This window comes from Delphinapterus leucas, chromosome 2, assembly GCF_059928025.1.
Source record: "Delphinapterus leucas isolate spDelLeu-1000000601 "Yukka" chromosome 2, BTC_Dleu_Yukka2, whole genome shotgun sequence".
Classification (NCBI taxonomy): domain Eukaryota; kingdom Metazoa; phylum Chordata; class Mammalia; order Artiodactyla; family Monodontidae; genus Delphinapterus; species Delphinapterus leucas.
In genome coordinates this window covers 173,742,641-173,763,175 of record NC_143130.1, presented here as the reverse complement: position 1 = coordinate 173,763,175, position 20,535 = coordinate 173,742,641, and positions in this window count along the sequence as shown.

Genomic DNA, 20,535 nt, shown 5'->3' with positions numbered 1-20,535 from the left:
TCGTTGCGGCGCGCGGGCTTCTCTCTAGTTGTGGCCTGCGGGTTTTCTCTCTCTAGTTGTGACGCTCAGGCTCCAGGGTGCATGTGCTCAGTAGTTGTGGCACACGGGCTTAGTTGCCCCGCGGCATGTGGGATCTTAGTTCCCTGACCAGGGATGGAACCTGTGTCCCCTGCATTGTAAGGTGGATTCTTTACCACTGGGCCACCAGGGAAGTCCCTAAAATGCCTTGAAATATGTAATATGCAAGCTGCTTCAGCTCCAGCTTTGCTACCTGCTGCCCTTTGTCTCTCCCCACCTCTCTCCCTCTCTCTCTCTCTCTCTCTCTCTCTCTCTCTCTCCATTTTTCAAAGGCTAAGTTCTCCACAAGGGGGAAGCTGGATGAGGCTGTATCCCTCACTGGACAGAGGGACACTCATGGCCGTGCAGAATTTTCCAGAGTGAGGCGGTCTCCAGGGGCTGGATGGACCAGCCCCGGGTAGCCCCACAGCTGGAAGTCAGCCTGGTTTCGTCCAGCCTCACACAGCAGACTTCTGCGTGGCTGGGCACTTATTCATGGCTCCCTGGTGAGCGGTTTGGAGGCCGGGATCCACCCGGGGCGTGGGCTTGGCAAAGCTCCCGATGGCAAATATCGTGGCGCTGCAGGCGGGTCTGACATGGCCCACAGGCTTGGCAGGAGGGAGTTGTTCTGTAGATGTTCTCCATTCACGGCTGTGTGCAAACTCCCTCGGGTAAGGCCCTGGGCTCTCCCGAGGTTGCTACCTTGGCTCTCAGAGCAGCTCTGCACTCAGCAAACCTCCTGGGTCCACAAACACCCCCGCATCCTCCCAAAGCAGAGGCGGGGCCGGGCTGGGAACTGATGCTGGTCTATCACACCGTGTGTGGTAACGCTCCCCGAGGCCCTGTGAAGAGCACCGATCCTCATTTCCCAGAAGAGGAAGCTGACTCTCAGAGAGGTTGAGGAATTTTCCCAAAGTCCTGCAGTGAAAGGGGTGCAGCCAGGATTCAAAACTAACTGTGGCTTCAGAGCCGTGCTGTCTCCACAGACAAGAGTGCGGTCAGGCAGTCACGCCTCCCCGCTCCCTCCCTGTCTCCCTCTCTCCCTCCTGCCCTGCACATCCGCTGGGTTCTCACCCCTGCTCCTCTCTGCTCCTGTCTTCTTCCTTCTCTCGGAAGTGGCTTCCCCTCCTGGCCTCTTAGCTGCTGCCCTGTAACTTCAGTGCACTGGGCTCTATCCTGCTGTGGGTCTAGCATCGTCCTGCTCCCCTCACAGCGGGGCTTCCGATCGCTAACGGGGTCAGTGTTTCCATGTCTTCTTCCCAAATGCCCAGCGGACGAGACCAGCCAGCCCTAGGGAAGGTGCAGAGAAGGTGGCCCCTTCCTGCCCCAGCCATTGGGTGGGTGTGGAATCTTCCAGGGAAAGGTGAGGTTGAAGAGGCAATACCCACAGCCAGGGCACACACCCACATCTAGATCTGATGGATCTAAACCTCTAGGCCCCTTGTGACTCATTTTACTCCCTCCGCGGCTCTTTGTCCTTTCATTCACTCAACAGACATTTACTAAGCATCTGGTATGGTCAGGCGTTAAGCTAGTTGCCGAGGTCACGGTGGTAAATAAGACAGGCGCAGCCCTTGCCCACATGGAGCTTCTGAGCCTAGTGGGTAGACAGACCATAACCCCGTAAATAAATCGCCGTTGGAGATACCTCCAGTGAGATGAGTTCTCGGAGTGAAATAAACTGATGACGCGCTGGAGAGGAACTCTCCTTCGGGAGATAGGGGAGCAGCCTTCTATAGTAGGCGCTTTCACAGTGGTTTACTGCAGGGATTAACGTTTGAACCGAGGCCTGAACTGCAACCTGGAAGCAGCCGGGTCTAGAACCTGGGAAGAACGTTCCAGGCAGAGGCCAGAAAGGAAACGCCTGGCTGTGTTTGAGGAACTCAGAGGGTGCCATCACTCACTGGGTACCAGCTGGGTGGGAGCAGATAACACGGGAAAGGAGCCTTCCCGCAGCTGCCACCGGAAGAAGGTTCTCTCCAAGCCCCGGCTTCTCCACGAATTCTTGAATTCTCCAAAGTATTCATCACAATGTACCATTGTTTTCTGGCTTCTTTGTTTTTTGATCTCTATTTTCTCTTCTCAATTTCCTAAGTTCCGTGTAGCCAGGGGCCTTCACCAGTTTACTCTCCATGATTCCCCTGCCTATAAAAATGCACAGAATGGATACGTGAACGAACGAAAGGAAGGAGCCCGAGCCTCTGGGAAAGCATCTTGTCTGGGCGTGGGTTGCGGCACCAGGCATGGTAACCAGGGCAAGGCAGGGACCTCTGGGTGCAGCGTCGGGGGCGCCAGGCAGCAGCTGAGCCCACAGAGGTCTCTCTCAATCCTCCCTTCATTCTGCCGCCCCCCAGAATGAAAGCAGCGTGGATGTGGTGGGTACCAAAGGCAGTGATGGCATCTTGCCCTATGCCTGTGTTGTGTGTTCTCCAAGAGCACACCCTACGCATGCTCACAAAGACGAGGTCGGCTCCCCCGGCTGTCCCAACGAGGGTAGGACCTGGAAACAAACAACTGGCAGCTTCCAAAAAGAGCTTAATGGTCCCACAGCCGCCCGTGGCCTCACAATGCTGGCATCAGAGCCTTCGGTATCTGGATGGCTGCACCCGATTTCTATTGTATGGATTACACTTCTTGGCCCCAGAAACCCGGAGGACAGCAACACCTGTGTTAAAATGGCAATAAGATCTTGGCAGCAGGAGCTTCACCTTTGTGATTAAAAGAAAACAGAATCACAAGGCTACATACCCAAATCAGGTGCTACATAGGGTGTAACATCCAGGGGCTCAATGCACATGATCAGAGTCACTGGAAAAAGGACGAGTGGGAGGATACTTCACTTTGTGCTATAACCAAAATAAATTCTAAAATGTATAAATGGAAATTACAAAAACATTGGTAAATATTTATGTAACCAGAGGTGAGGAAAATCTTATTATCCATTATTATTATTTTTTTAATTCATAAAACCAAGGAAGAAGCCATAGGAGAAAGTACTGATATAATCTATGTGGAACAATTTTAAGATTCTGGATATCAAATACAAGAATAAGATAATAATCTCTAACCAGGACAAAATGTACTTGACGTAGATATAAATAAAGAGTTCAGTGCTTTAATGGAAAAAGAGCTTTTATAAAATATGATGCTCGGCTGCCCACACACATAGAAAAATGAGCCAATGACACGAACAGACAATTCATGAAAGGCGAAATCGAAATGACCAATAACCTTTTGGGAAAAAACTAGTGATACATATCACATCATCAAAGAAATAAGAGTTAAAGCAATGAGAAACTAAGTTTTAGCTGTTCAAGTTGGCAGCGATTTTTTTTTTATATATAGGAACACTCAATATTGGTGTGTATGGGGGAGAATAGACAATTATTTGTGCTGCTACAGAGATTGTAAAATCATCACATGACTTTTGGAGGCCAATTTTTACTAAAACTTTCATTTTTATGTTCATGCCTATGGTATACAGAGTAATAGCCATCCAAAGTTGCCCACATTCTAATCTCCAGAACCTGTGAATATGTTATATTATACGCAAAGAGGAATTAAGGTTGCTCATCAGTTGACTTTAAAATAAGGAGATTATGCTGGATTAGCCTATTGGTGGGTCCAATGTAATCCCAGGGTCCTTAAATGTGGAAGCAGGAGGCAGAAGGAGCCATGCCTGAGAAGGACAGAACCAGCCACTGCTGGTTTGGAAGAAGGCAGGCAGCCTCTAGAAGAAGTTAGAAAAGCCACAAAAATGGATTCTCCCCTAGAACCTTCGGCAGGGACATAGCCCTGCCACACCCTGATTTTAGCCCAATGAGACCCATTTTAAACATCTTACCTTCCCAACTATAACATAATACATTTATGTTGTTTTAAGGCACTAAACTTATGGTAATCTGTTACAGCAGCTGTAGACAATTAATGCAATACTCTTCCTCCTCCACAAAAATCCTCTTCTAGTAATTTATCATTTTAGAAATCTTCAGAAATGTAAGATATATATTCAAGGATGTCTATAATGGAATAATTTATAATAGTGAAATTTTGGAATCGATTTCATTGCCTGATGTGCAATGGCTGATAAATTATGTACATCTGTAATGTGGAATACTCTGCAGCCATTAAAATCTTTTTGTGAAAGACACTTTATTTTTATGGGAAAATGTCTATGATATGTTGGTTTAAAGCCTATAAAACAGTATATACAATAGCATACAATCTTTGAAACGCTACATGTTTTTCAATATACCAAAATATTAGCCAAGGTCACTGGATAAATAGTATATATACTATATATTATTTAATAATAATATATTTATTAATATTTAATATTATTTAAATTAATATTACTTAATAATAATATAAATTGTTTTTCCTTTTGTGATTGTGTTTTCCAAATGTCTAGCACTAAGCCCATATTATCTACGCAATTCTGGAAAACTACTATAAAAGCGTATCAGAGCCCATTCATATAATGAAATATCATGCTGCCATTAAAATAAAGTCAAATTGTAGAAGAATATTTAATGGCACTGGAAAGTATTAATGATGTGTTACTCATTGATGGTGTTTCTATGATAGTAAGTACATTATGATCCATATGTGGGTTAAAAGAAATATAGACACATGCACAGAAAACAGATTGACAGGAAATCCACTAAAATGTCAACACTGTTGGGGTTCTGAGAGATTTTTATTGTCTGTATATACTTTCTGTAATTAGAAGCAAACAGGGAATTTTGTTGTGGTCGATGTTTGGAAAAGCACCGATTGCTGATCTCCTGGGTGAAGGTCTGAAAGTAACCAGCAGGTCGTCATGGCTGCCAGCTCCGTGGAGCCCTCCCTGCATCCCTGTTGCAAACATCTGCCCCTTGGGAACCAGGTTCACAAGCCACGCAGACTCTAAGGCCGCAGGGACAGAGGCAGAAATTCTGAAGGTGTCTGCCTTTCACATCAGGCCCTTTCTCAGCTGGCCGTCTTTCACATCCCATTCTTTCCTCAAAGGCCTGGCTATGTGCTCACTCTGAAAAGCTGTGCCCCAGATTGCATTGAAAGCTCCGCTCCTGGACGTCTGGCTGGATAATTCCCTCAGGGAATCCCCCACGTCAGTATCTTCAGGTCTCTCTGGAGCGTCAGATTCCCCAGAAAAGAGTCCTCCAAACTGCCCTTCCGAGGGCAGGCAGAGTCCCGGGGCTGGGGCTCTCACGCTTTGTACCGAAAATCTCACTTACTTCCCCTTTTCTTTACTGCGTCTTCTTGGTCCTCCACCTATGGCTGCTCCGCTCATCTTTCTCAAAGACGGCAGAAAGCGCCTCTACCTGCCTCTGAAGTCATTCCTTCATCCTCCAACAGACTCTCTGGTTACAGCTTCTTGTCATCCTTCCCTTCCAGAGGTGGTGCCCCTAATCCCTGAGGTCTTTGGGGATTCTGCAGCCTAAACAAGGCTGCTCTTGGCTTTTCCCACCAGCCACTAGCATCATGCTTCCTCAGATTTGCAAAAACTATCATCACGCACCTACCCGCTCTCCTGCTTCCGCACACGCGCTGCTTTCTGTCCCTCATCTCATGGACCCCTGCGGGTCTATGTCTATTCAGATGGCCATTGATTGCCTTTTGAGTGGATTTGAGGAGGAAAAGAAGCATAATATCTGGGGTCACTCCACTGTCTTTAACCAGAAGTCCGATCCGTGGTCCTTCAAGTGTATGAATGTAATTAAACTTCACAATACTGACACAGAATGTGATGTATTATTATCACACCCATTCATGGATGAGAAAGAAAAAAATCACAGAAGAGTTATGGAATTTACTGATCTTTTAGCTGGAGGACCCTTGCTCTAAGTCACATGGGATTATATGAGGACGGGCCGTGTGGCTATTAGAAGGGTCCAGGGTGGAGAACAAGGTGGAGAAAGGATTCCAGACCAGGCACCAGCCCACGTGAGGGTGGTGAGAAGCCCAGCTATGTTGAGAAAACCATAGTAAGATCTCAGAGAGCGATTCCACAGAGGGACCTGCCACACCTATTTCCACACACCAGGTGGAATTTGGCTTAAAGGACACACTGGATGTTTTCAACGTCCATGCCCACTTTCCATCTGAACCAGTGCCACCCCCCTCACCCCTACTGGTATCAGGGGTCTGAGCTTGGGGGGCTATTTTCTGTGAATGGGCTATAATCCTCCAGGCCCAGGCCCAGTGCAGCCAGGGCTCCAGGAAGCCAATGTCGGCGGAGGAGACAGTTTGGGACCAGGCTGTGGCTGAGCTGATACAAGGTCACCCGTGAGGAAAACAACACCAGTGATGAGGTTTCTGTAGCCACACCTCCTGGACAATCACACAGAAATCCCAAGCCCATCTGGACCCGCTTTGGGGAGGTCAGTTAAATGGCCCTTTTGTGAGTCCCTGGGGATGCAGCAAGGGGGCAAGTCCCATGAGCAGGACCACATGGAGATGGGCCCCACAGGCTCATCCTCTATCTCCTGGAGACACTGAGGCCAGCTGATGCCCAGGGGTTGACGTGATAACCAAGCACCAAAGGGATTTGGCAGTCCTAATGCAAACACTGGGCGATGCCAGGAGCATTTGGCATGAACCACCTTTTAGGCCGGCCTGGAGACACGCCAGGTAACCAGGGGCAACTAGAGCCTCGCACTCAGGTTTTGAACATCCCCAGAAGCTGTAGTTTTCCAGTCAGAAGCGGAAATCCACGTGGGCCCTCCCTCCCATCTGCAGCCCTTCCCCTGGTCACGTGTCCATAAACCTCTTTCCGCAGGCCTTCCAGTGCCTTCCACTCAGCACTGGGAAGAAGGCTAGACGCAGAGGTGATCCAGGGCAGGCCTGGGCCTGCAGGGAGGATGGAGCCCAGGAGCTAGATTCAGAATGTCCCTTGTGCTGAGGGGTAGTGGCAGGAAATGCCACTCACAGATGCCAACAGCAAAAACAGGGCTTTTTCTCACTTGAACCTAAGGAATGTTCTGGAAAGTTCTGTGGGCAAGTCTGGAAGTGAGCCTCTCCTCCAGTGTTACTGAGCTTAGAGACCATTTCCCTTTACAGCACTCTCTTCCCAGCACATCTGGGGCCTCCGATAAGCAGGATCATGGGTCTAAAGCCTCCAAAACTCTCTAAAGCTGCAGTGTTTCAAGTCAGCTCCGCACAGCTGCCTCTGCATCCATCATGCTAAATATGGAGCCTTGAATATTCACACATGATGTGGCCTCAATTCTGGGAACAAACCCTCACATGCCATAACTTTTGGGAGAATGCAGTGCTGAAGATACCCAGTTTCTTCAAATTTCATTTTCCACTTTTTAATCTCCATACCCCATCTGCAGTTGGGAAATTCTAAATTGATTAGAATTGGCTTCTTTGTGTTCCTAAAAAGAGATTCTGTTTCAAGGACCAAGTAGGGAACTTAAGGATAGAAATGTTTTGGATTTTCAGAGCACTCACTTTAACTTCCACAGGCCATTTTATGAAAGTACTTCATTAAAAAGAAAGAAGAATAAAACAATGTAGGATCTTAGTACATTAGAGAACGCACTGCAGCATCAGCTTGGGACATTCTGCCAGCTTGGAGGGTAACCCTCTTGCCATATTCTCTGCGTGGAAAACTCCCATTCATCCCTTAAAACCCTAACTCAAGTGCCCTGCCACCTGTGGCATATTTCCTGATCACACTGACCCTTTTTATCTCCGGAAACAATTAAATACTTTTTACCTGATGCAATCACACAGCCCTTAGTCTATAAACCTATGTTTATCATCTTAGTCTGTATTTTTATCTCCTATATATGAAAATTCACATCTATAGATGTCTGTCAGTTCACTGTGGTTGTGAAAAACTTGGGAATTCAAATGCTGCACCTGTGAACTCTTCCAGACTCCCTGGGCAGCAGGAAAATCTCCAGACCAGAGACTTAGACTCTCCCCCTCACCCCCGCTTCTCCCACCGTGGAGACCTTAGCATATGACTGCATACCAAACACCAAAAGGCAATGAAATAAAAATTCTTCTTTGTAGTCCAATCCTAAGGTGAATGAAGAACACACCTGTGTTCTTCCCTCTTAGCAAATGGGCTTTAAGAACCTCTTGTATTTTATGCAGATTGTTCTGTGGTGCACTCCCCAACTGTGGCCTGATCAATGAAACCCTGACCCCAGCTGAGGAAACCCCAACCCAGGGTCCTGGGAGAGGTGCGGACTGCAGGTTCTGGAGCCAGAATGCTGGGGTTCAAATCTTGGCTTTACCACTTGCAAGCTTAAATCACTTAACTTCTCGAAGCCACGATTTCCCCACCTGTGAAATGGGCACAGTAACAGTACAAAATTTAGAAGATTTAAGAGATAACTGAGATCAAGCATAAAGAGCTTAGAACACAGTTAGTGGCTCATAGTGGGAGCTTAATGCTCATTATTTTGATTTTTATTCTACATATTATGGAAAGTATTGGTGTAGATCGTAACCCCTTCTCTTCCTCCAGCTCTTAGACCAAATTAGGTTCTGCAGGGCCCCACGAAGGTTGGCTTTCCCGTGTGTCTTTTCAGGTTCTTTGCTGTTTCACTCCTATCACGGGGTCCCATAGGACAAGAGTGTTAGCCAGTCGTCCTGGTTAGAGAAGGAGGAATAAATACCTCCACCTTTGTTACTCACATCTCTTCACTCTCTCCTTTCCCTCTGGGGCTAGAGGGGGGTCTTCAGTGTAGAAACAGCATAAGGAAGAGAGAGAGTAATTTGGAATGGTGAGTCATGTGTTGGGTCTAATAAAAAACAATTTTGGACTAAGAGAAAGTAGGGCCCCAATTGGGAGAGCTAAGTTGGTACACCCCACCCTTGCCATCCCAGGTGGCCTTGAACCTCCCTGGTCCAAACCCTCAGCTCATTCCTCCATCTCTGAGAGCCCAGACCTAACCCAGTGCCTGGCACACCATGGAAGTTAGTTATTGAATAACTGAAAGTAACTGAAGAATGGTCTTAAATAAGCTCATTTGGGATATGCTTATCCTAAAGGTAAGATTATAATAGACTGATAATATATCTTTGATAATTGACTGTATCCAAATTTAAAGCTTAGTTAGATGAAGGGGTATAAACCTTGAATCACCTTTAAATAGGGGAGAGGAGACGTGGAGAATAAAATTTTCAGCCACTTTCCCATTTCAAATGGGAAATCATAGTATTAATAACACCAGAAAAAATAATAGGAGTTAATTGTTCTTAACGTTGACCACATGATAATGTGTTGGGTGCTTCGTTAAATCCCTACAAAAACCCTACAAGGGAGGTATTATTCTCCCCGTTTTACAAATGATCAAGTTGAGGCTTTGAGAGTCTGAGCAGCTTGTTCACAGGACTCATGAGTGATGAAACCAGGATCTGAGTCAAGACAGTCTGATTCTAGACCTGAAGAAAGATCCTTCTTCAGATGGGCATGGAGTTCCTCCTATGTTCTCCTTCTCCTGTAGGAACATGGCAGTGTAAGTCATGGCTCTGCCTCCTGGAAGTCTATAGCCTAGTTCTGATACCAAAAAACACATTCAGTAGTCAAATAAGAATTAAGTTTGAAATGAAAAAAAAAAAAAAGAAAAGTAGGAGATGTGGCTTCTCTATCTGCTACAGACATGGTGCTGTCTTGACCCATTCTGGGTGGGCATGGAACAGTCCAAACTCTGTTGCCACTTCCGCAGTAACGTGCAGTGTGGCCTTGGTCAAGCCTCTTCACCTCTCTGAACCTCATCTTTCTCAGCTGGAATTCAATCTATAAACTCTCATCAGGGGGACACAGTTTGTGAGGTTCCTTGTTAGGACACCAATGGCGGCTTCAACAACAAGTGAGACCAGGTCAGCCAAGTTCCTGCCCTCAAGATGTCCCCAATCAAGAGGGTTAAACCAGCACAGAGCACAGCATATAAAAGGTTTTAATAGAAAACAAACTTACAGTTACCAAAGGGGAAGGGGGCGGGAAGTGATAAATTAGGAGTTTGGGATTAACAGATAACACAATACTCTATATAAAATAGTTAAACAACAAGGACCTACTGTAGAGCACAGGGAACTCTACTCAATATCTTGTAATAACCTATAAGGGAAAAGAATCTGAAAAAGAATATATATATATGTATAAATGAATCACTTTGCTGTACACCTGAAACTAACACAACATTGTAAATCAACTCTACTTCAATAAAAAAGGGGAGGTGTTTAACTGTTTTTCATGAATAAGGCTTAAGATTCTCAGAATTCCAGTGGAAGGCCCCTGAGAGGCGCTGGTGGTGCTGGTGGTCATGAGTGTAATTGTGTAAATGCTTGACAGGGACATCTCTGTTACGAAGATTTCACAGTGCTAAGGAAGTTAGTCTGTAAGTTGGAATCAATTATATGCAGAGAGCCAGGCTCTGACTCCATCTCTCTCTTGCTCCTCCTCCTTCAGGCTTGAAAGCCTGCAGCTCAGTGTGGAGGAGCATCAGGCGGGAAAGAAAGAGGTAGACAAGTTAGACCACAGAGGGGGAGCCTCCATGATGTGTCCTGATAAACCAAACCAAGAGACACATGAGATCCTTACTCCCTGATTCTCATGACACATGCACCTTTTCTTGACCATATTCTTTTCATTTCTCAGTGCCCATAGTCCCTTTATAAAGTCCTTTTGATGATGGTGATGGTGACAGTGATGATGGTGATGATGGTGATGGTGATGATGGTGATGATGGTGATGGTGGTGACAGTGATGATGGTGATGATGGTGATGGTGATGATGGTGATGATGGTGATGGTGGTGATGATGGTGACAGTGATGATGGTGATGATGGTGGTGGTGATGATGATATAGTTGGACTGTGCAACAATGGATGAACCAGATTGGAAAGAGTTCTGTAACATAAAGTTGATGCAGAAACAGGAGTGACCATGGAATGTCTAGACAGAGACTCATAGACTGGGCTTGTGTTAACACAAGCCTTTGGCCATGAACACTGCAGATGGAGGTGCACATGTATGTACCTGGGCTGCACTGGAGAACATGAGACCTGACTGCCAACACACCATGAGAGAATCTCTTCTCTTCTTGGGGCCTCGTTTGCCCTGTCTCTGAAAAAAAAAGTCTGCCCTGAAGAATCTGTAAGTGAACTTTCAGCTCTAACACACAGTTTCCAAAGGGATGGAGCTTATCAGCCCCTTAGAAGTTATGAAAAAGGATGGGAATAATCTAATGTGGAATGTCTGACAGAGCCTCCTGTTGCAAAAGGATTTCCACAAATGTTATTTTTAAATTAATCGGATGCATATTGCGGGGCTCACAATAAATATATGAATACAAACAAGAGAAATTAATGTAAATATATAATTATATTATGCACATTATATAAATGTCATATAAACTCTGAGAGGGTAGAAACAAACCATGACTACAGATAATCATGAATAAATAACTTGTTATGCTTAGCTGTTTCTCGAAGCACAAGGTTTGCATTCTGGAAAATGACTTCTATCTCAACCCCCTCTTCTTTGTTGATTTTTGTGTAGGTCTTATCCACTGCAGGGGCAAAGCAGCAGGCACTGCAAGGGAAGATTTCAGAAGATGCCAAAGTGCCAAGTCTTTTGAGTTCACACAAATGTGTCTGAGGAGCATGCCTCTGTTAACAGGACCATACCAAGGGGTTCATGGTGAAGGCAGGCAGGGGACCCGAGGGCACAGCAGAGGGAAGCGGGAAAGAGGAACAAGATGGTGACCATTCACAACATATAATCGAGGTCAGCTTCTTCTGGTGCCCTTAGAGAGGTTCTGGTGAGCTTCGTGCCTCCAGGACAACCTTGCACTTGGTGAGGTTCCCTGATAAGCAGGAAGTTGGCGTGATTAGAGGCTGTGAGGACGTGGGGGCCTGTGCTGACTGAGAAGTCAGAGAATTCTCCCGCTCTTACAAGACTCAGTGGATGCCAAGAAAACTTGGAGAACTGGGGAAGCTGAACCAGGCAGGTGTTTCTCTAGAGCTTGCAAGACTCTTTGGGGAAAGAAATAGGATGCCAGGGATTGTGAGTCAGGGAAATGATTTTTTAAGCTGAGGTCACCCACAAATTCTCAGAGTCTGCACATTTGACCTTGGCTCTGTGAGAGTGTCCTAGAGCAGTGTGGTCCCCAACTTTTTGGCACCAGGGACGAGTTTTGTCAAAGACAATTTTTCCACAGACAGGGGATGGAGGGGGGTGGAGTTCAGGCAGTAATGTGAGCAATGGTTCAGGCAGTGACGTGAGTGATGGGTAGGGGATGGTTAAGGTGGTAATGTGACCCACCGCTCACTTCCTGATTTGAGGCATGGTCCCCAACAGGCCACGGACCATTACCGGTCCACAGCCCAAGGGTTGGGGATCCCTGTCCTAGAGCATTTACTGTTTATTCAGCATCCAATATGACATCTCTAGAGATGCCCCTAGGAGTTGAGAAAGGTCAAATGCCAACCAAAGAGGGGCAGTCCCTGACAGTGGCTATGTGTCAGTTTTATTGGTTGAAAACTGATCAACCAAGGTGAATAGTTACCTGGTTTTCAGAACTCTCCATGCCAAATTAATTGATCTTATTACACTGGTATAACTGGTTCTCTGGGAAGGTGAAGTTAAATCTTTTGAGACTGTTACAAACTGAATGCTTGTATCCCCCCCAAAGTGATATTTACAACTAGGGCCTCTGGGAAGTAATTAGATTTAGGTGAGGTGGTGAGGATGAGGCCCCATGATGAGATTAGTGTCCTCACAGTAAGACAAAGAGAGTTCCACCAGGTAAAGGTACAGGGAGAAGGCAAACATCTGCATCTTGGAAGAGGGCCCCATCATGAACAGAATCTGCTGGCACATTGATCTTGAGCTTTCCAGCCACCAGAACTGTGAGAAATAAACGTTGACTGTTTAAACCACCCAGTCTAGGGTAATTTCTTATAGAATCCTGAGCAGAATAAGACAGGTGCAATGACTTACCATATTTACTTCTTATCAACTAAATACTGATGACTGTTATGGGTTGAATTGCCCCCCACCCCTGCAAAAGACAAAAGATATGTTGAAGTCCTAACCCTCAGTATCTCAGAATGTGACCTTATTTGGAAATAGGGTCTTTTGTATATTTTTTTTCAGTTTTTAAAAATTTTTATTGACATATAGTTGATTTACAATGTTATGTTAGTTTCAGGTGTATAGAAAAGTGATTCAGTTACATACATATATATATATATATATATATATATATATACATTCCTTTTTTACATTCTCTTTCATTACAGGTTATTACAAGATGTTGAGTATATTTCCCTGTGCTATACAGTAGGATCTTGTTGGTTATGTATTTTATATATAGTAGTGTGTATATTTTAATCTCAAACTACTAATTTATCCCTCTCCTCCCTTTTATACATTACGAAGTTAAGATGAGATCATTAGGGTGGGCCCTAATCCAATAAGACCAATGTCCTTATAAAAAGGGAAAAGTTGGACACAGACACACAAGGAGAACATCATGTGGAAGTAAAAGCAAAAATCAGGATGATGAATCTACAAACCAAGGAACACCGAAGAGTGTCAGCAAACCACCAGAAGCTTGGGGAGAGGCCTGGAACAGATTCCACCACTCACAGCCCTCAGAAGCACCTACTCTGCTGGCACATTAATCTCTGACTTGTAGTCCCCAGAATTTTGAGACAATAACTTTCTGTTGTTTAAGTTGCTCAGTTTGTGGTACTTCGTTAGGGGAGCCCTGGAAATTATTCAACGGTGGTGATGAGGAGAACGATGGATACACCAACGAGACACCAATGTGGACCATGATGAGTGCACTTTTAGAGCATAAAACAGATGGGGACAGGACCCAAGGCTTCAGGGAGAGACCATTGCTGTGTTACCCTGAGCAAATGACTTAATCTCTCTGGGCTTCAGTTTCCTCATCTCTAGAATAAGGATGACATAACAACCCAGAGGGCTGTCACTTGCCCCAACCATTAATGTGCAATAATGTACATCATGTCCCAGGCCAGGGCCAGGCCCCTAGTAAATACTCTGCAATCAATAGCTCTTATGTTTTTATTCTCAAGTTCCCAGTTTACGAAACCCTTTGCAGAGACTCTGTCTAATCCTCCCAGGCATCTTGTCCCCAGCTAACTACTGTTATTATTATCCTCTTCCTCTGCCAAAACATGGAAACAACAGCTTCTGAGAGGCCTGGGTTCATGCCCCATAAATTGTTACACCCTCAACCCCGCCTGGAGACCCCCATTTTTTCTGCAGTCCCTTGAGGCGTGTATAGCCTGGAGAAAATGTGTGTTCCACTGAAGCTGTTTAATGCGTAGATTTTATACCCTAGACAAAGATAACACTAATGAATTCATAGTCAACCTTTTCAGCCCTGTGATAGCAAAAGATTTTCAGTCACTTTAGCCCAAGCTACATTTGCACCCTGGGTCACCCCAAGAAAAGGACAACACATTAATCTTTGTCCTCCTGGTGTTGAGTGAACTCTCAAATAATCCATCGCATGGCACAAAGCAAAACTTAAAACCTTAAAACGCCATCTATCCGGTCCCCAATTAAAACATAATCTTTTTAAGCTGCCAATACCCACTGACCAGGATCAATAGAGGGGACGATTATGAATGGTGCTTCCTAGTGATCTGGTCTGACAGGGAATGGATTACTGCTGTCACATCCAGAGGGAGGGGAAGGTGGACCCCCTCGGTAACCACTGGGCTGCAGATAACCCGGCTTCCTCCTCTGGCTTAACTGATGTGGAAATCATGTCTTATAATTATAGCCATGGAGGTGGTGCTTTCAAAATTCCTGTTAAGCCAGAGTATATTTTTCAGGAAATGAGTTAAGCCTCCATCCGGGCATTTGGTGGAGGATGTTGGAACTGCATTCTCTGGGCTGGGTGCTGGGCTGAGTGTGAACAATTGTGAGGTTGTTGCCCAGATGGGTGATGTTCCAGAAACCATTGGCCTTTCTCCCTTGGACTTTTAACACATGAGAAAAATAAGACTTGGAGATAGTGTGGGATTTCACACAGGTGAGAGGAGTCTGCACTTGGATTCTGGACTCCTGTTGCTAAAGCTCTGGTCCTTTCTACATCACCATTCTTCTGATATGGAGACCAGTTCAACCTGCTTGGAACCTCACACCTGTTAGGGCCTTTTCACAGTCCAGACGTGAGCAGTCCCTGAATTTGGCAACATCTGAACCCCAAGATAGCTCAGGTCTTCTCTCTCGGCATGTTTGCCATGAATAAGGATGAGACATGTAGTCGAAGCATAATTCACATGAGCCAATGAAAATGAGATGAACACTCTTGAAACGAGTGGAAACTCTCACTTAGAGTGTCACATGCTCTTTCTAGGCCAGCATGATGGATAGTCAGCTGCCCTGAGCTCCTGATCTAAAGAAGTCAGCATTCCCTTATAAATGGGCTCCTCCCTTGTCATCCATTTAAGATCTCTGCTCTTCCCATTTTGGACACTGTCCAGATTTAGGAGGGGTTATGGAGGAGATGCTAACAGTTAGCAGGTGTCTACTGTTTAGCAGCAGTGATAGCTGACTCTGCGGGACTGTGCAGAGGGGAGGTGGTCGGTGTGTGAAGCTCCCACACTCCCCTCACTGCTCGGTGGGGAGGGGGCTGCTCTTCCCAGCAGATGGACCCTCCCTTCCACTCCCTACCATGCCTGTTTCTGGAGCATGGATTTTGGACTCGTGATTTAGAATCAGGGAGTAGACTGAGACAGTCCCAGAGATGCTGAGGGATGGATGAGATAAACTACAGGAGAGTGCTTTCTGATGAAGAATTCTCACAGAAAAGAATGGGTTGATAGGGGATAAGGGGGGAGAGAGAGGGGGAGGGGGAGGCAGAAGCAAGCCTTGTGGGCAGGGGGAAAGGGTAGGTGGCCTCTTTTGCAGTACCAGCAACAAAACACAGGCTTTGAAGCAGTGTGGGAATGATGGAATTAGGGACGGGAAGAAATGGAACCTCAGAACTACTGGGGGGAACGTGTGTTGGATCATTTTCAGCATTTTTCAAGAGGTGCAAGTTCAAGAAGAGAGTCATCTTTATTACTTGAGCTGTTTAGATGGCTGATGTCTTTGATTGTGATTCTTTCCATGTGGGTTCAAAAGTCAAACAGGGTCTGTCTGGGGGGGAACTTCTGAGTAGGATCCTGGACCTAAGGACAGCCCTCAGGACAGAGACTGGCTGTCACATGGTCAGGACAGGGGACCGTGGTCCAGAAAAGGGGGGACATTTCCTCTAGGGAGTTATCCACAGAGTGGATATGACAGTGATTCTTCAGGGCCACACCAGCCAGACATGGCCAGGAGAGACTCCAACCCCAAGTTTCACTCCCTTTGAGACCTTGACTCTTGACCTTAGACAAGCCTGTCCTTTCTGACCACCACTCCATGTACCAACACCAAAGGAAGTGAAAAGACAATGTCACAATGGACTAAAGATAGACCCATAAAAGACACTTTAAAAGAGAAGGCTGTACGTCCTCCTGGCACCTCTTCAATAGAGTGAGCGCCTTTCCAACAGGTAGTCTGGGTACTCGGGAGAACTGAGCTGGACCTGGGCTGGATGGACACTGGGATGGGACATATAACCCTGATGGAGGGACAGAGTGTGTGGAGAGTGGAGATGGGGGATAAAGTGGGAAAGACAGATCAAGTTCAGATTGGTAGGGCCTCAGATGCCAAGATAAGGGCTTTGAGAAGGCAAATATCCATGAGGACTCTACCTAGGAGGAAAACGCTTAGTTGTTCGTGCTGAGGAGAGAAGGTCCGGCATGCCGCATTCAGCTGTAACTCTGTTTCACGTCCTGACTACTTCTCGACGTAGAAGTCCTCTAGTCAAGGTCTGCTTCTGACCTGCATCACATCAGATGTCTTTAAAAGCCAGACTTGATGACTTAATATAACAGTGGCCTGCCTGTGCTTCCAGAAAGTGCGCCTCTCTATAAAGAGCTTCCTAATTCATTAAGTGGGACAGTTATTGAGATTTTTTTTTATAATTTTTTAAAACATTTATTTATTTATTTTGGGCTGCGTCGGGTCTTAATTATGGCATGCGGGATCTTTCCTTGCAGCACGCAGTCTTCTCTCTAGTTGTGGCATGCAGGTTTTCTCTCTCTGGTTGTGCTGTGCAGGCTCCAGGGCGCCTGGGCTCTGTAGTTTGCAGCACGCAGACTTCTCTCTAGTTGTGGCATGCAGGTTTTCTCTCTCTGGTTGTGCTGTGCAGGCTCCAGGGCGCATGGGCTCTGTAGTTTGCAGCACGCAGGCTCTCTCATCGAGACACTCGAGCTCAGTAGTTGCGGCACACGAGCTCAGTAGTTGCGGCACAGGGGCTTTGTTGCCTCACGGCATGTGGGATCTTAGTTCCTTGACCAGGGATCAAACAAGCGTCCCCTGCATTGGAAGGCGGACTCTTTACCACTGGACCACCATAGGTTTGAATCTGAGAGACTTGTAGCTGGAGGTTGAAGGGAGACTTGCTTTTCCTTGAATACCCTTAGATACTGGTCCTCTCCCTCCTTGCCTCACCCCCTTCCTCTCCTCCGTTCCCCCTGCTTCCCTTTCTTCTTCTTCCTCCTCTCCTTCTCCTTCTTCCTCTTCTTCTTCTTCTTCCCCTCCTCTATCTCCTCCTCCTCTTTTCCCTCTCTCTCTCTCTCTTTCTCCAAGCAAAAATTATTTTTCGTATATACACACACACTCAGAGCCAGCGCCAATAAATACCAGTGACGTTTTAACATCATATCCTCAAACAACTAAATAGGATTTGAAAATTGTGTATGTTTTTTTGTTTCCCTTGAATTTCAGTTTAGTTCAGTGGAGATCAAAGGAATCAGAATAAAACTCTCATCGTATGAGACAGCCAATCATGTTTAATCTTTATGAAAAAGATAGAAATAGGTTACCCAGGACACAGGAAATATTTACAGTTTAATTTGACGAGGCTCCCAAACATCCTTCTGCAGACCATTTTCTAAGGAATCACTCCATCTGTTGTTCACTCATGGGTCAAAGGAGAATGTTAAGTGGGAGGGGCCGTCCCCAAGCTCTCAGCCCACACTGGGCCTTGCACTGTCCCAGCAGTTAGTTCTTACACTTGACTATCATATAGGTACAGTGAGCCATTTTCCCAGGTGATTAGCCAAGGCCGAGTGAATGAGGGAGGGTGCTTTGGGCTGCAAGGATCAAAAATAAGCCTGTATCTGGCTTAACTAACAAGAAGTGTTCTTGGTCACTGGGTCCAACCTTTTTCCTGCTACCTTCTACTGGCTCTGTCTTCCTGTTTCAACATCCATCAAGGAAGGATAGCTGCCAACAGCCATGGGGCTTTTCTCATTCACATTTAGAGGACAAAGAGGAACTAGCTCCCCATGGCTTTCTCTGAAGAATGAGGATGTTTAATTCCCAAAAGACCTATATGTGTCCCTCTGGTTTCATTGGCCAGAAGCCATTGGTTTTCATTATCTTAAGCCCATCCATGACTGGACCATTCCCAGGGGCCTGGGATTTCCATGATGGGCTGGGGGCAGTCAGCCGGGAAGGCCAGGACCTGGTGGCGTCCACCACAGTGAGCACTTCAGGCACTCAGCTGGAAGGTGTCTGAGAGCCCTTGGTGTTGATGAGTCACTAGAAATTCATGATAAAATATGTAACATATGCAGCAAGTGCTCTGTGTGCTGTGGAAATATCTGAAAGCATCCAACAATTTCATTAATAGGATTTTAAATACTGTTTTCCTGCCTTACAAACTGACCCAGGTTAGACAGAAGAAATTATTGGAACTTCAGGGAAACACATCACACACACACACACACACACACACACACACACACATTATTGAAAGCTCAGAAATAGACCAAATGAAAACCAATGTGTATATCATGGAATTTTTTAATGTTAGTAGAAACCGTGGAGGCATTATTAATCTTAAAAATTACACTTAATTTATTAAAAAGAAATACAGAACAGTGCCTCCAAAGAAGGAGGATGTTGTAAATGTTGAAATGCTGAAGGGTGAGATATGAACAATTAAACAACATGGTCATGAAGAAATTATTTTGCTCAGTTAAATATTTGAACTTTTTTTAAGTGGGCCAATGTCTTTCACAATGACCTATGGACTAAAGCTGACCTTTATTGGGAACCCGTTAAATGCAGACCCAGGTCAGGTACATCACCGGCGTCAATCATCTCCTTTAAACTTCACATCACCTGAGAAGGAGGTGCTGTCCCCATTTATGAATGTGTTTAAAGACTGAACCTCAGGGAAGTTCCTTAAGTTTCCTGACACACCCAGGTAATGAGATCTCAACTCCAGGGCTGGATCATCTAACTACCATGCCACCATGTTGGAATTCTCCAAGGCCCATTAAAATAGATTTGGTTCATGGATTTATTCATTTATTCACTGGTTAAAATTATTAATAGTGTCTTTTGCATTCCAGGCAGGCGTTGTGTTGGCCTCACCAGGAACTACTTCACTGGGGGAAAACACAGGCACAGAGGAAGCTTCACTTTGACATTTCATTTTTTCAAAGGGCCACAACTCAATACACAGCCTATGATCTCACTTGTCAGAAAGGTGTTGCTAATGTTGTCCAGGATTTCCCACTTTTATGTCTCTATGGTTGCAACAATTCAATACGGTTGTCTGGAGTCTTGACTTTATCAATAAATATTTTTTTTAATCATCCTATTAGAAAAAAAATGTTAGTAGGCACTAATATATGGGTATATGATGATTTGTCATATTTGGCTATCATTGGAAATGTATGTGGCTTTCACAAATTTCATATTACAAATACTACATATTAAATATATTTATATATAACTTTCGACTACAGGTCTCTAGGTAGGAAAGTTATCCAGAAATTTAATTAAGGTCAAAGGATAGGAACATCTCCAGGGCTCTTAAAGATCTGTGTGCTGAATTGTTGTTCCCAAGTCACAGGTGAGCATGCCCAATTCAGCCCAAATAGGTCCACATAGAGTGTTAGGATGACAAATCTTTGGGATTGGATGTAATAGGACCTTCTTGGTTTCATTTATTCTAGGGTTTAGTTGTATGCATAGCCTCATGTAAGTGATGGTAATTGCTGGTATAATGACCAGCACTTTCTTTTTAGAGGGTCACTGATACATGTCCACCTAAATGAATTTACACTGCCAGGTCAACCAAGTTATTTGTCAGAGATGAGTTCACAAGCCCTCCGGGTGACCTTTGGCCAGGGATGAATTAGGAACAGCTGAGTCCATGCCCAGGTCCAAAACTTACAGAGGCTTAAATTTCTCAGGAGCAGTTTCTCCTTTCCATTCCAGTGACTGGAATATGGAAAGTGACAAACGATTAAATTTAAAAAAATAGACACTTTTACATCGCTTTGACATTGCTTCCAAAATGTCTTCAGAATAACAAAAATTATTCTGCAAGCCCCTCCCTGCCTTTGACAG